Raw genomic sequence first — 14,702 nt, forward strand, 5'->3', positions numbered from 1 at the left:
TTAAAGCTTTATATCCACAAGAGAAGACTATAACTTATTTAGATGCCCATGAAATACCAAAAGGAGACAGAAAAAAATAAACTCATGTACTTAGACTGAAAGGAATACTTCAATACATTTCTCAAATCAAAAATTCATATTTTCTGACCATGATAGAATTAACTGGATATTAATTTAAAAGTATTAGATGGGAATAAAATATCATTTAAACGTTCAAAGCAAAATCTCCTATCTTAGACAATGATAAAAATAATATAATCTGAGACAATTTTGAAACAAGAATAGAAAGAATACAAAGAATACAAGGCATTAGCCTTTTTTTTTTTTTTTTTTGAGTGTGGCCTAAACTTACCTCAGGGAATATTGGTAGTAAAAAAAAAAAAGTTTATTACTAAAAATAAAAAGAGTTTTAAATAGGAAGCAAAAATAGAGGAAAAAAAATCTAAATATAAAAATGAAAGTGGAATTGATAATCCAAAACTTTTAATTTAAAAATAAATGCGTAATGTAGCAGCTATATCATAGGCGCATTTTATTAAGAATGATGTCAAAGACAAGCATTATTAAGGATGGAAAAAAGAAAAGACATGGAGGAAGTTAACAGTATTAAATTATGTTGTACTAATAAGTCTGAAAATTCTGGTCACATGGGTAACTTGGAGCATGCCAATCTTTGTATACAAACAAATTTTTCCCGCACTCTGGACTAACTGTGCTTTCTACATGGAATCTCTTTCCTTGGATTTTTGATGGTTCCTTCTTGTCAGTGATGTCTCAGCTTAAAAGTCACTTTCTCAGAGAGGTTTTTGTTTTGTCTACTCATAGCTTCTCAAAATCCCTCAGCCTGCCACTCAGCATAATATCACACTCTTTTAATTTCACCTGGGCATTTATCATTAGCTGATATTTTAAAATTTTATGTGTTAGTTTATTATCTGTCTTCTGAGAATATGTTTCTTTCATATATAAGGACATACAGAGGATTCTGTGTGTCTTTATTACCCAATGCACATAGAACAATGACACATAGTTGGTATCAATAAAGGTCTTAAGTAAATCATTTTTTAGGAAAATAAACATGAGAAGAATCAAAAAAAATATATCCAATAATCATGGTATTACCTCAAAAAAATAGTTCCAGGCATGACAGTTTGCTGTCAAACACTTTCAAGCTTTCTATAACTCAAAACTCTTCATGTTATGTAAAATGTTCCATAGCCCAGAAAATGGGCTATCAATTGATCAGATAATTATATGCTTAGAAAACCTAAAATAATACATTTTAAAATTCTTAAAACCAGAAGAAATGTAAGTCAAACATTCAGATACAAAATAAATAAAAAGAAATTTATATATTAGCAATAACCATTTAGGAGATAAAATTTCAATTAACATATCAAAGGATATTGTTGAAGATGCACAAGATTATTCTTAAATTTACTTAAGTGTACGGGAAAGAAAAATTTGTAAAACAATACCAGTGGAGAGCTGCTGGTTTTTAAATGGATGAGGATTTTTTCGTAGTTTTAAAAATGCTTCCAAAAATAGTAATAGTTAAAATTGTGGAATTTGTTATGAAAATAATATGGAAGTGGTGGAAGAATATACTTATTAGTAGGACAGTTGCTAGTATACAAGTATACAGTGTTTGGTGGCGGAAGGATAAGATCTTAACGAGAAAGACTGTTTCCAACAATTTTGGGGAAATATTGCCTATTTGGAGATAAAAATATATATGTTACATTCACCTCTTATACTGTAAACCAAAGATTGCAAACTGATGACCACCCTTGTACTATAACTGGGCCACAAATGTATATGGTTTGTTGCATCGTATTATAACACTCAAAAAAATTTAACACAAACTATAAATTTTTTTTTTGTTGTTTTCTGTTTTTTAATGTGGGAGGAAAAAGTAAAACAGAAGATACAACAACACTGGACTCACATTCCCAGATGGCAGCATTTGGCAAGAACAGAGGAGTGACAGCTCCCCTGGTGCTCTGCAATTTGGCACAATTCTTCCCACCTCCTGTTTTATGCCGGTTTGCCTCACACATTTATGTGAATGGCTCCATTCCCATAGCCATTTGAGATTCAAAACTTCAGGTGGGTCAAGAGTTGGCTACAAAAGATAAAACTCAGAAATAAGTGAGAAGAAGATACAGGTGAATATTTAACTCATTCTCATGAAATGGTGTAAGCCAATTCAATCTTGTATAACTCTTAGGTTATTTTTAAAAATTAGTAGTAGCCTCCAATGTTCAGAGGTGGATGAAGTTCAACTACTTCCCCACAACCTATCAGGTTATAAAGAAAGCAATTGCAGATCAAATTCTGCCACCCATACATCCATTGGAAAGCATGCAAAAAAATCTTACTAGGGATCACAGCTTGGTGCCATCCTTAAGTGAGTAGGATATGACTCTCTGAATGCTTGTGGAAGTGTCTCTGAAATCTTTTATTCAATATATGTATCTCCCATACCATTAATTTCATCAATAAGCACCAATTTCATCAAAGATAAATTAGATGCAGTACGTATAGTCTTTGAAATGTGGCCTTTCTGATTAAATGCTAAATAATTACCTTTTGTATGAGCATTCCTGATTAGGGCAAATGATCTCATATAAAGCATAAGTTAAATCAATTGTCCCTTAAATAATAGCACATTACCTATGCCAAAGTTTAAAAAATAAATTATAGAGACCACAACATTGGTGTTTTGAACAAAAGTACTTTCTAAACATAGAAGAAATGGAAGAAATTACAAACGAAAAGGATCACGTTTTTGACGTCACAAAATTGGCAAGCTTTTGCACATCAAAAATACCTTAAACAAATAAAAAGGGAATAAAAAATTGTTTGAAAATATTAGTAGCAAATATTTCCTAAGCAAAATTTCTCTCTTGTTCTATTATATACAATAAAACACGATTCAAAACTTTATATATGTGTGTACATATATGTGTGTATGTATGTGTATATATAAACAAAAGATTGCAAACTGGCCACCACCCTTGTACTATTATTTATATATATATATACACACACACACACGCATATATGTATCTGTTTTCCTCTTAGTGTTTTTATATGTTACCTTATTATACAAGAATGGTTAAATGGATTTTCACTGAATATGTAGAATTTAGAAGTTGCTCTGGAAGAAGTGCTTTCTTTCACTCTAGCACTCTCATCTTGCATCTATGCTGTGTTACTGTGGCTGCTGATTCTCTTGAAGGTTACTCTGCTGACCAGATTGTCCCCTGATCACCAGTAGTGAAAACTCATCTTGATCTTGGGCAACAGAAACTTTCTCCTGCAGTGCAAGTGACTATTTTTCTGTTTTGTTTTTTGATGGGAAGGGCAGTGTTTTTTGTTTTTCGTTTTTTCTTTTTTGGAGTGTGGGGAGCAGCATGCATCAGTTATCCACCACTCACTGAGAGGCACCTTTTCTTGACATAGGAGGATGCCACAAACACTGTCATGAATACTGGAAGCTCCTAAAAGTAGCTTATCTTTCTTCATGGTTGGTGTTGTTGCTACTTGCACAGTGAACAGAGGTGCTCAGCAGCCACCATGGTCAGGGGTAGCTTTACAATAACATCTTGGTTTCAGCACAATGCCTCCAGCCCCAGAGAGTGAAGGAAGACCCTTCCTCCCCCAGAGAAAGACCCACCTCATTTCTTAATCTACTACTAACCACTTCCCAGAATGTTTCATCTTGAGAGAATTCTTTCTTTTATCAAAAAAGAGGGGTTCTGCACCAAGGTTCAACTGGTAATCATAAGATTGCTCTACATGGATGCATTTCCCAAAATCTGTGTTATTCAGTCATGCAGTGGACATCTGTTGTTTATGCCTGCCAAAAATTCATTTCCCTTTCTTTTGAAATGATGCCCTGAACTTGTACTGGAAAAGCTACTTCTTCACTATTGGCAGCCATAGAACTGCCAATCAAGATGTCCCCATTTCTCCCAGCCAAGGGATAGACATGTGACCCAAGTGATACCATCAGATGCTTTTCTCTCCTTGAAATTTGGAGCTCATGTGAAATGCAGAAAAAGATGGAAAAAGCAGTTTGTGATGATTAATCCCAGCTGGCCGTGACTGTCCATTAGTTTCTCCTCTCCCCAGAGATACTTTGGCTCATGACTTCTTCAAGACTGACCCTAAGACTGTGTAAAGGTGTCCTATATTCTCCACTCCTCTTATGCATTCCTATGTGCTTGTTAGGGCGAGGTGGTTTCTGTTTCTTTCACCTAAGGAATCCTAACTGATACAAGTTCTACCCATGATTGCACTTTTATGTAAGTATATTATTTTCCCAAATTTCCTGTTACTAGTTTTCACCTATCTACCAGGATAGAACTGTAAAATAATTCTACCATCTTACCAATATCATCTGTCTACCTGGTTTACTTTTCTCATGAGATGTTGGATGTAATACCAGCGTAGGGAATAGCACAGGATCACACCTGAAATGTGGTTATTGAGGTGAAATGACTGCCATGATTCATTTTCAATCAAAATGAGTAGTTTTATTTTTGTATTTTATTGCATCAACTTGAAAGCACTCTACTTCCTTGACAGAAAGAGAAGAGAATATGAATTAAAGAAAGAACCAGTGACATGGGGGTTCTCCTTTCCCCTCTTGTTGCAACCTGGAAGGAATCAATAGGCCAATGCAGTTATAAACAGAGCTAAGGTTTCTGAGTTCTGGGGTAAAACATTGAATTTATTTTTGAGAAAGATACTCCTCTGTTTGGGGTTAGACTTCTTAGAAGTGTCTCTTTAAACATACAGGTCTAAGCCAAAAAACTACCCATTATTCTTGGAAAAGTAATTTTCATATTTTTACGTTACATGCCTTACTCTTCTATGTGAATTTTAGAATTATTTTTAAATTCTACAAAAAATTATGTTGGGATTGTACTGAATTGCTAGATTAATTTAGCATAGAGTTGCCCAATAAAATACAGGATGCTCAGTTAAATTGAAGTACAGGTAAACACATTTTATATACACTCCTGTGCCACATAATGACATTTCAGTCAATGACATATTGCGTACACAAGAACAGTCCCATAAGATTATAATACCGTATTTTACTGTATCTTTTCTATGCTTAGACACACAAATACATACCACTGTGTTACAATTGCCGGCAATATTTAATACAGTGACATGCTGTGCAGACGTGTAGCCTAGAAGCAAAAGGTTATGTTGCATGGCTTATGTGTGTAGTAGGCTATACCATCTAGGTTCATGTAAGTACATTGTATGATGTCCACAAGATGATGTAATCACCTAATGATGCATTTCTCAGGATGTATCCCTGTTGTTATGTGACACGTGACTGTGTATCTGTATATTTATATCTAACTATCTCCATCTCTATTATCTATCTATCTATTTATCTATCTATCTGCCTGTTTATCCTATGTCATAATTTTTTATTCAACAGTATGCAGTAATGTTTGGGACACACTTATATCGAAAAATTATTATTCATGTATTTGAACTTAAGAGTTAACTGGCTTTTCTATATTTTTATTTGCCAAATATGGCAATTCTAGCTTAGGAAGAAATAACAGCTTTCAAATATTGAGTCATCCTTTTCACAAACATGATGTACTCTCTATTTATTTAGGGTTTATATCACTAAATAATTTGAATTATATATCTTGCTTATTTTGTTAGATTTATTCCCAAGTGACTTAACATTTCTAAAATTATTGTGAATGAGATCTATTGCTATTGCAAAGGAACCCTATTCATTTTTATAGTGATCTCATAGCAACCTTATTGTACTTAATTTGTTCATCAGGTCTTAAAATTTTTGTATTCACAACAATATAACAAAAATAATAAGTTTATATTTCTTCCTTTCTATTCCATATTTATTTTGTTTGTTTTTATTATTTTACTATACAGATTACAACCTTTAGTACAATGCTGAATACAAGTGGTAATGGCAGATATCTTGTCTTATTCTTAATTTAAAAGGAACATATTATAATTTCCTTAAAGATATTATATTTATTGAAAGTTTTAATATATAGTTTTGGTCAGACTAATACTTTTCTATTTCTAGTTTGCTAAGAGTTTACAATTGCTATTAGCATCATGAATGATTATTAAAACTTATCAAAAATACATTCTGTACCTATAGACATTATCATATCATTTTTCTCTTTTAATTTGTTAATGTGGAAATTACAGTAATAGATTTACTGATACAAAAAAAAATCTTTTGATGTAGATGTTTCCAACTTAGTTATGGTATACTCAGATGGAGGCATACAGACAAACATTGAAGGTTCCATTTGCTGATTTTATTTAGAAGCCTTTGTGACATCAACTTAAAATTTTCCTTTCTTATAGTATTTACGTCTGATTCTGGGGTAAAGGCTACCTTGGCCTGACAAAATGAGATCACTACAGAGAAATTTCTTCTTTTCATATCCTCTAAATCGTTTGTATAATTTGGGGTTGATCTTTTCTTTCAAATAGTAATTCCAGTACAAAAAAAGAGCAATAAATTAGCTGGGTGTGGTAGTGCATGGCTGTAGTTACAGCTACTTGGGAGGCTGAGGCAGGAGATTTGCTTGAACCCAGGAGGCGGAGGTTGCAGTGAGCTGAGAGTGCACCATTGCACTCTAGCCTGGGTGACAGACCAAGACTCCTTCTCAAAAATAAATAAATAAATAAATAAAATAAAATAAAATAAAAATTAGGTTACACTCATTTTAAAAATCTGGTGGGCCCATTTGTTTTGCTTGTTTTGTTATGTTAAGTAATTGATGTATTTTAAACTGTTAATTCACTATCTTTACTATTTAAGCTACTGATTCACTATCTTAATGATCTGGTTTTTTAAAACAGTTTTTTAAATTGGCACATATTTATGTGCCAATAGGTAATAATTGTACATATTTATAGGTACATAGCAATGTTGTGATACATATAATAAATAGTGACCAGATCAAGGTAATTAGCTTATCCATCATCTTAAACATTTATCATTTCTTTGTGTTGAGAACATTCAATATCCTCCTCCTAGCTATTTGAAACTATATAATATATTATTCTTAATTATAGTCATTCTACAGTGCTACAGGACACTAAAACTTATTCTTCCTATCTAGCTGTAATTTTGTTTTTGTCAGGTTTCCTTTGGGGTCTATTTTGGTAAGTTACATTTCTCTAAGAAATTGTCCATTTTGTCCAAGTTTTCATTTATATTGACAGAGTTATTCAGAATATTCTTATAATATTTTAAATTTTTATTCCACTGGCTCCTGTTTTTCCATTCTAATATTTTTTCTTTGTGATCTTTCCAGTGGTGTGCTGGAGCTGACTTGTTCCAGCTGCCAAGAGCCAAGTGTCTATGAATCTCTTCCCAATTTGCATTCAGTGGCATCATGTTGGTAGATTAAAATCAGCATTGGTGGCAGGATCTACACCATGGAAATCAGAGACCCCTATGAATAGGAACCAATTCCCACCCTAGAGAGAGCTGGTTTACCAGCACAACTCTACTGCTCTCTATTTCTGTCCTTCCCTTCTTCTTGCATTGTCTTCCTCTCTTTCTCTTTCTCATCAAACGTGTTATAGATTTTTCTATTATATTAGTTTGTTCAAAAACAATTTTTGGTTTATTTTATTCTTTGTTTTGTATCTTTGTTTTTAATATTAATTGATAATTGATTTTAGTTTTATTCTCTTTGTTCTATTTCTAGGATTTACTCTTATTATTTTTAGTTATTGGGTGAATTATTCATTAATTCTTAGTTTTTCTTATTTTGTAATATGTGCATTTTAAGACTATACATTTTTCTTTAAAAACTGTCTTAATTACATTGCACAAGTTTTGCTATTTGAGAGTTTAATTGTAATTCATGACTTAATGTTTAATAATAATCACTGTCCATATGATTTCTTCTTTGACTCATGGCCTGTCCAGAACTTTGCTCTTTTAAATGCCCACATGTTTTCCACTAAGATGTTGGTTTACTTGTTTTTTAAGGCTATCTTTTCATTAGTACTTTTATTTTAGAGCCAAGTACTTATAAAATGTGGTATATACCTTAATAGCTTTTCGGCATACACTGAGACTACTTTGTGGCTTAGAACCTGGTCAACTTTAAAAAATGTCTCATTTGAGCTCGAAAAGAATGTGCATTCCCTAATTGTTCTCTAAATTATAAATTTTGTTGCTCAAAACTTCTTATCCTTAAAAAATTTACCTGCTTTGACTATCACTTTGTGAGAGAAGTGTGTAAAGATTTTTCACTGTTTTGATACCTTGTCATACTTCAGTCAGCTTGTTTGACTTAGAATCCCAGGCCCTACTGAAATACCTGGTTGAATACTCCATGGGCCAGGATATTAGCTTCATCTTCCTTCCCTATAATTGTTTTACTTCATTTATCGCTCCTGGAGTCTTTCAAGTTAAGAGTTGTATTAAGCCATTTAAAAAATTATTTCTTCCACAATTTTCTGTTTATAGTCAGAGAGAAGCACCTGTACCAGCTCTGCTGGCTGTATTTGCTCATGCTCTTCTCGTGTTTTCCAATTCTGCCATTTCATTCTTTTGCTGAGATAAAAATTCCAACTTTTAGCTTTCTTAATTCCTTTCATCTGTATCTTTATTTTCTTTTTATTTATTTTCTTATTTTCCCTATACTTAATGCTCAGCATCTTTCTTATTTTTCATTTGCTATTCCTTTTTTCTAATTTCTTAGATGTAACCCTTATTTTCTTGTTCTTTGTTTGTTTATTTATTTATTTATTTATTTATGAGATGGAGTCTTGCTCTGTCACCTGGGGTAGAGTGCGGGGGCACGATCTCAGCTCACTGTAACCTCCGCCTCCCAGGTTCAAACGATTCTCCTGCCTCAGCCTCCTGAGTAGCTGGGATTACAGGCACACACCACCACACCAGGCTAATTTTTATATTTTTAGTAGAGACGAGGTTTTGCCATGTTGGCCAGGCTGGTCTGAAACTCCTGGTCTTAAATGATCTGCCCACCTCAGCTTCCCAAAGTGCTGGGATTACAGGTGTGAGCCACCACGCCCAACCTTGTATTTAACTTAATAAAGGCACTTAAGACTATTGATTTCTCTTTAAATAATTTTTTAAATGAGTGGCATATGTTTTGAATATCATTTGCTTAGTGTCACATTATTCTATGTCTATTCTGTACCAATTTTTCATTCTGTTAAGGTTTTGCTTATGCAAAATCCTGCATTCAAAATTTTTTTTCATATTACAAAGATACTTGAAAAGGCAGTGTAATTTCTGCAGAATTTAGTCAATACATAGCTATTAAATGAGTCTTATTTATAAACTTATTCAGGTATACCCTATACTCATAATGTTTGATCTAATTGACCATTGATGACTTAAGAATGACATGATGCATTTATTAACTCCTTTTGTACTTCTAAAAATTTATTATTTAATTTTAACTATTTTTTGCATTATATATTTAATAGTACTTAAACAAACAGTATTTATTCAAATGGTAGTTAGATATATTAGTTAAAAAGTGGAATACCATGAAATACTATGCAGCCATAAACATGGATGGATCTGTTGGTCATTATCCTTAGAAAACTAATGCAGGAACAGAAAATCAAATACCACATGTTCTCACTTATAAGAGTGAGCAAAATGATGAGAACACATTACACGTAGAGGGGAATAGCAGACACGGGGGCCTATCAGAGGGTGGGAGGATGGAGAGGATCAGGAAAAATAACTAACAGTTACTAGGCTTAGTACTGCGTGATGAAATAATCTGTACAACAAACCCCCATGACACAAGTTTACCTGTATAACAAACCTGCATATGCACCCCTGAACTTAAAAGTTAAAAAAAAGTGGTATGGTATGTAAGAGATGCAGTGGTATGTAAAGTTACATTACTATTAAGTAGTCATTGGAGCTTTTACTCTTTATCACATACATCACCCTTTTTCTATTTACTTTTTGTTGCTTGAATTATGATATAATTTATTTATAGAATTCAAGATTCTATAAATAAATATTGCATCCTTTATATTTTCTACATTACCCACTTACATATTCTATTTACATTGTCCATGCTGGTTAAGATGATCAATTCTGGAAACAGAGAAACCATATACACATATGAAGTACCGTGATATATTTACGGTGTATATTTGTGTATGCCTTTAACTGTCTATTTACTCAACTGTAAAATGGAGATGGATATAGAATCTACTATACAGAGTTGTATTAAAATTAACATTTTATTACATGTAAAGTACTGTAACACATATATAACCTATATTATATGTGTAAGGTATAATATGCATATGTAATATATAGTGTTATATATATTATGTATGACATATACTATATATTACACATATATATTACAGATGCATATTATAATATATAAAAGTGAGAAGAATTATCCCTTAAAGCAGCATTCAAATACTGACAAGTAGATGTTTAAAAATAGGAAGCTAATCATATTTTAGTTTAATACCATTAAATCTGTGACCTTCACTACTAGCAGAAATAAGTTAGAAACACATTCTGTAGGGTTTTGAATTGTAGGCAGAATGTAATACTAGTAGTAGATAACATTTGTTATATGGTATAGGTTATAAGGCAGCTCAAATTTTTTAAAGTTTTGATTTAATGATGTAAGCATTAGAAAACTATCAGTTTTGAGCAGGATAGTATTATGGTGAAGATAGTGATAAATAACAATCTGTTTGGCATTGATGAGCAAGAGATTGAAAATAGGGTCGAGAACGGAAATAGATTAAATAATCCAGTGATATACGATGACAAAAGATCTGCAAGATGGAATTGAGAAAAAATGGGAAGCATTGCTAAGGAACAACAAATACATCTTAGTGAAAATTGAGTTTCTAGGGTTTCAAAGTAAACCTTTAAGACTAGGTCCTTCATACATCTATAAATATCTCAGCATTCCTTCAAAGGGAATTAGCTTTCATTTCTATTTGAAAAATAAACATTTAGAGGCCAGGAGTGGTGGCTCATGCCTGTAATCCCAGCACTTTGGGAGGCTGAGGCGGGAGGATCACGAGGTCAGGAGATCGAGACCACCCTGGCTAACACAGTGAAACCCCGTCTCTACTAAAAATACAAAAAATTAGCTGGGCATGGTGGCGGGCGCCTGTAGTCCCAGCTACTCGGGAGGCTGAGGCAGGAGAATGGCGTGAACCTGGTAGGCAGAGCTTGCAGTGAGCTGAGATCGTGCCACTGCACTCCAGCCTGTCGACAGAGCGAGACTCCGTCTGGAAAAAAAAAAAAAAAAAAAGAAAAAAGAAAGAAAAAACATTTAAAAAGATTTACGAGCAAACAAATATTTGTTTAAAAATGCACTTAAAATTTTTAATTTAGAACTTTTCTGGTGATTTGAATTTGTTCAATATTAACTAATAGGTACCAGATTTTACCCACATCTATTGCCTTAAACAACTACAAAAATAGATACACGGGGCACAGAAGTTTTTAGAAATTGGACAAGAAAACAGCACAGTACTGTGATTCCTGAAAGAAGGGAAATAAAGTGAGCCCTATGATTTTACCAATTTATTGGTTAGAGGCAGTTTTCATGCTGTTGTGCAGGTATAGACACCGAAACAGAGCCTCGTGGTCTTGCTAAGTTGAAAAGAAAAAAAAAAAAAAAAAAAAATCTGAGCTTGGGGAGGGTGAGCTGGCTAGAATTTGCTAGTGAGATTACTAACAGAAAACTGCACAAAAAGAGTTCCAGAGATTTTTAGAGGGGCCCCTTGAGTCTTTAGCTAAGTGATCTACACATGAGTGAAAGGAAAACTACCTGAGGATCACAGAAAGATTTTCCATAAAGGGGTAGGCAGAATAATTTCTACAATTCATGCAGAATTGAAAGCTGTTCATGGTCCTAGCAGTGGATGTGTAAAGATCATGTAAAACGAAGTGGATCAGATAGAATTATTGAAAGGGTATCACTTTAGTGGTGCTGCATTGGTCTCAGATGGAGGGCTGCTTTTGACACTGTTTTGATGACCTTCTACTCACCCCACTGGTAAAGAAGGGATTTCTCACCCTAAATAGTATAAGATGACTGAACACAGGATACCTAACAATGGACAGAAAGAGCTTGGCAGTTTATTGGTCACATATACTCACAGCATGGGAGTGGATCCTGTGAGGCTCAAAGATATAAAGACAACACTTGAAACTTTAGTTTTTATACTACAGACACACTGTAATAAAGTTTAAAAGAAGACTCAAAATGATACAACTAATTATAAGTAACTTATCTCTTAGATAATTAAAATTTTCCAAGTAACATGCCAAAACAAAACTCAACATTATTTAAAGGAAAATAACAAAACAGAGCAATTGATAATATAAAATCCACAATGCCCATTACCAATCAAAACTAAAAATAAAATGTTCAGCAAAAGAGCACAAAAATAAGACCGATAACTAACAGAAAAATCAATTAATAGAAATTGGTCCAGAAATAATAGCAATGATGAAATTATCAACAATGTATAAATACTCTTACAAACAAAATTCACATGTTTAACGATGTAGAGCAAAACATAAAATGATAAGAAAAAATAGATATAAAAACATTTCACATGGAACTTTTAGAGGTGAAAAATATAATAACTACAATGAAAAACACCATATGGAATTAAGAACACACTAGACATCATAAAAGAAAAGATTAATTATCTTGAAGACATAGCAATAGAAACTGTATACAATAAAGCAAACAGAGAGAACAAAATCCTGATTTATAAAAAAAACCAAAAAGATTCAAGATCCTTGGGACAATATCTACTAGCTAATACATGTATAATTGAAATCTCAGAGGAAAGGGGGTGGAGGGAACTCACTGATCAGGAAGTTCAGTAAAAATCATTAAGAAAGAATGCCAGGTCACATCATAATCAAATTATAGAAAATCAGAGAAAATCTTAATATCAGTCAGAGAAAAAGTCACATTACAAAGAATAAGTTTAAGAATAACAACAGACTTCTGTTAAGCCAGCAAAGAGTAGAGTAACAGCTTCAAATATTTGAAAGAAAATATGGTCAATATAGAATTCCTTATCCAGTGAAAAGATGTTTCAAATAACAAAGCAAAATAGAACTTTTTTTCAGACTAATAAACCTGAAAAAATTATTGCCAGCAGACATATACAACAGGAAATATTAAACAAACTCCTTTAAGCAGATGAAAAATGATATCAGAAGGAAATTTGAATGTAAACTAATCAATGAAAAGCATCTGAAAGAAAAGATAGATAAAAATGAATATCAGACTTTTAACTCATTTTTTAATTTTTAAAAAAGATGATGTTTTAAGCAAAAATAATATCAATGTGTTGTGAAGTTTAAAGTTCTCAGAAAAAAAATTACAAAAATAGTAGAATAAAATATATGACAAGGAACAGGAGGGAGAAACGGAGGCATATAATTATATGGTTGCTAGACTATATACAAGTTTAAAAAATATTATTTGAAGGTGGATTGTGATGTTATTGAGGTATATTGCAAACTCTAAAGCAATCATTGAACAATGAAATAAAAAGGAGTAGATAATAAGTCAATAGTAGAAATAAAATGTAATAAAAATAATACTTAATCCAAAAGAAGGCAGAAAAAAACTAAGTTGCAGAAAAGACAATTAGAAAACAAATACCAAGATGGTAGATTTACATCAATATATACTAATGATTATATTAAATGTAAATAGCCTAACATGCCACATAAAAGGCAGAGATGGTCAGATGGAATTTTGTTTTTCTTCAAGGCAGACTCAACTGTATACTTAATATAAGAAATGAAGTTTAAATAGAAAAGACAAAGCAGATAGATTAAAAGTAAAAGCCTGGGAAAAGATATACCATACATCGGATAATATATACCATGCAAAGGCCAATGAAAGGCATGATGTATAACTTTCACTTTTAGTGAAAATTAAGAAGCAGGGATACCCATGCATATAAGACAAATTTTAAAAGTATAAGTATTATGAAATAATAATTTTAATCCATTTTACATAAGGCAACAAGAACAATAATTTCTGAGAGATGGGAAACAAATGGGGCAGCCCTATAATCACCTTAGTTTAATGCCTTGAGAGAATTTCCAGGCCATGAATCATTGAAAGACATTAAATATCAAAGCTCACTCAAAAAGAAATAGGTAATCTGAATACACCTATATTTGTTAAAGAACTTGAAATTGTAGTATTGTAGTTATAAAACTTCCTATAGCAGAGGGGGTAGGGAGTGGAAAAAAACAAAAACAAAACAAACAAAAACTTCCCACAAAGATAACTCTAGGCTGATTGCTTACCTGGTGAGCTCTAACAAATATTTAATAGGAAAACAATATCAATTTCACATAGACTGTTTCAAAAATTAATAAATCAGGAATACTTTTCAGTTTGTTCTATGAGGCTACTATTAAACTAATATCAAAACCAGGCAAGGGAATTCCAAGGAAAAAACAAACAAACAAAAAACCAAGAACATCTACTGATTTGTATTTCTCATAAACATTTGTACAAAAATTTCAAACATATTAGCAAATTGAGCACAAAATAGATTGAATGGATAATACATCATAAGCAAGTGGGCTTTATTCCAAAAATATAGGGTTGGTTTAGCAGAAAATATAT

At 32.5% G+C, this 14,702-nt stretch overlaps 1 long non-coding RNA gene across 1 annotated transcript in view; it reads left to right on the top strand.

Moving 5' to 3' along the window:
* The first annotated feature begins 348 nt into the window (after nucleotides 1-348).
* The window catches only part of LOC126953283 (uncharacterized), a 30,704-nt gene continuing 16,350 nt past the window's right edge, over nucleotides 349-14,702 (top strand). The window contains exon 1 of the long non-coding RNA XR_007725175.1: nucleotides 349-4,313. This is a non-coding gene — a long non-coding RNA (uncharacterized LOC126953283). The remainder of the gene's footprint in view (nucleotides 4,314-14,702) is intronic.

The sequence above is a fragment of the Macaca thibetana genome, chromosome 4 (genome assembly GCF_024542745.1).
Source record: "Macaca thibetana thibetana isolate TM-01 chromosome 4, ASM2454274v1, whole genome shotgun sequence".
NCBI classification, from domain to species: domain Eukaryota; kingdom Metazoa; phylum Chordata; class Mammalia; order Primates; family Cercopithecidae; genus Macaca; species Macaca thibetana.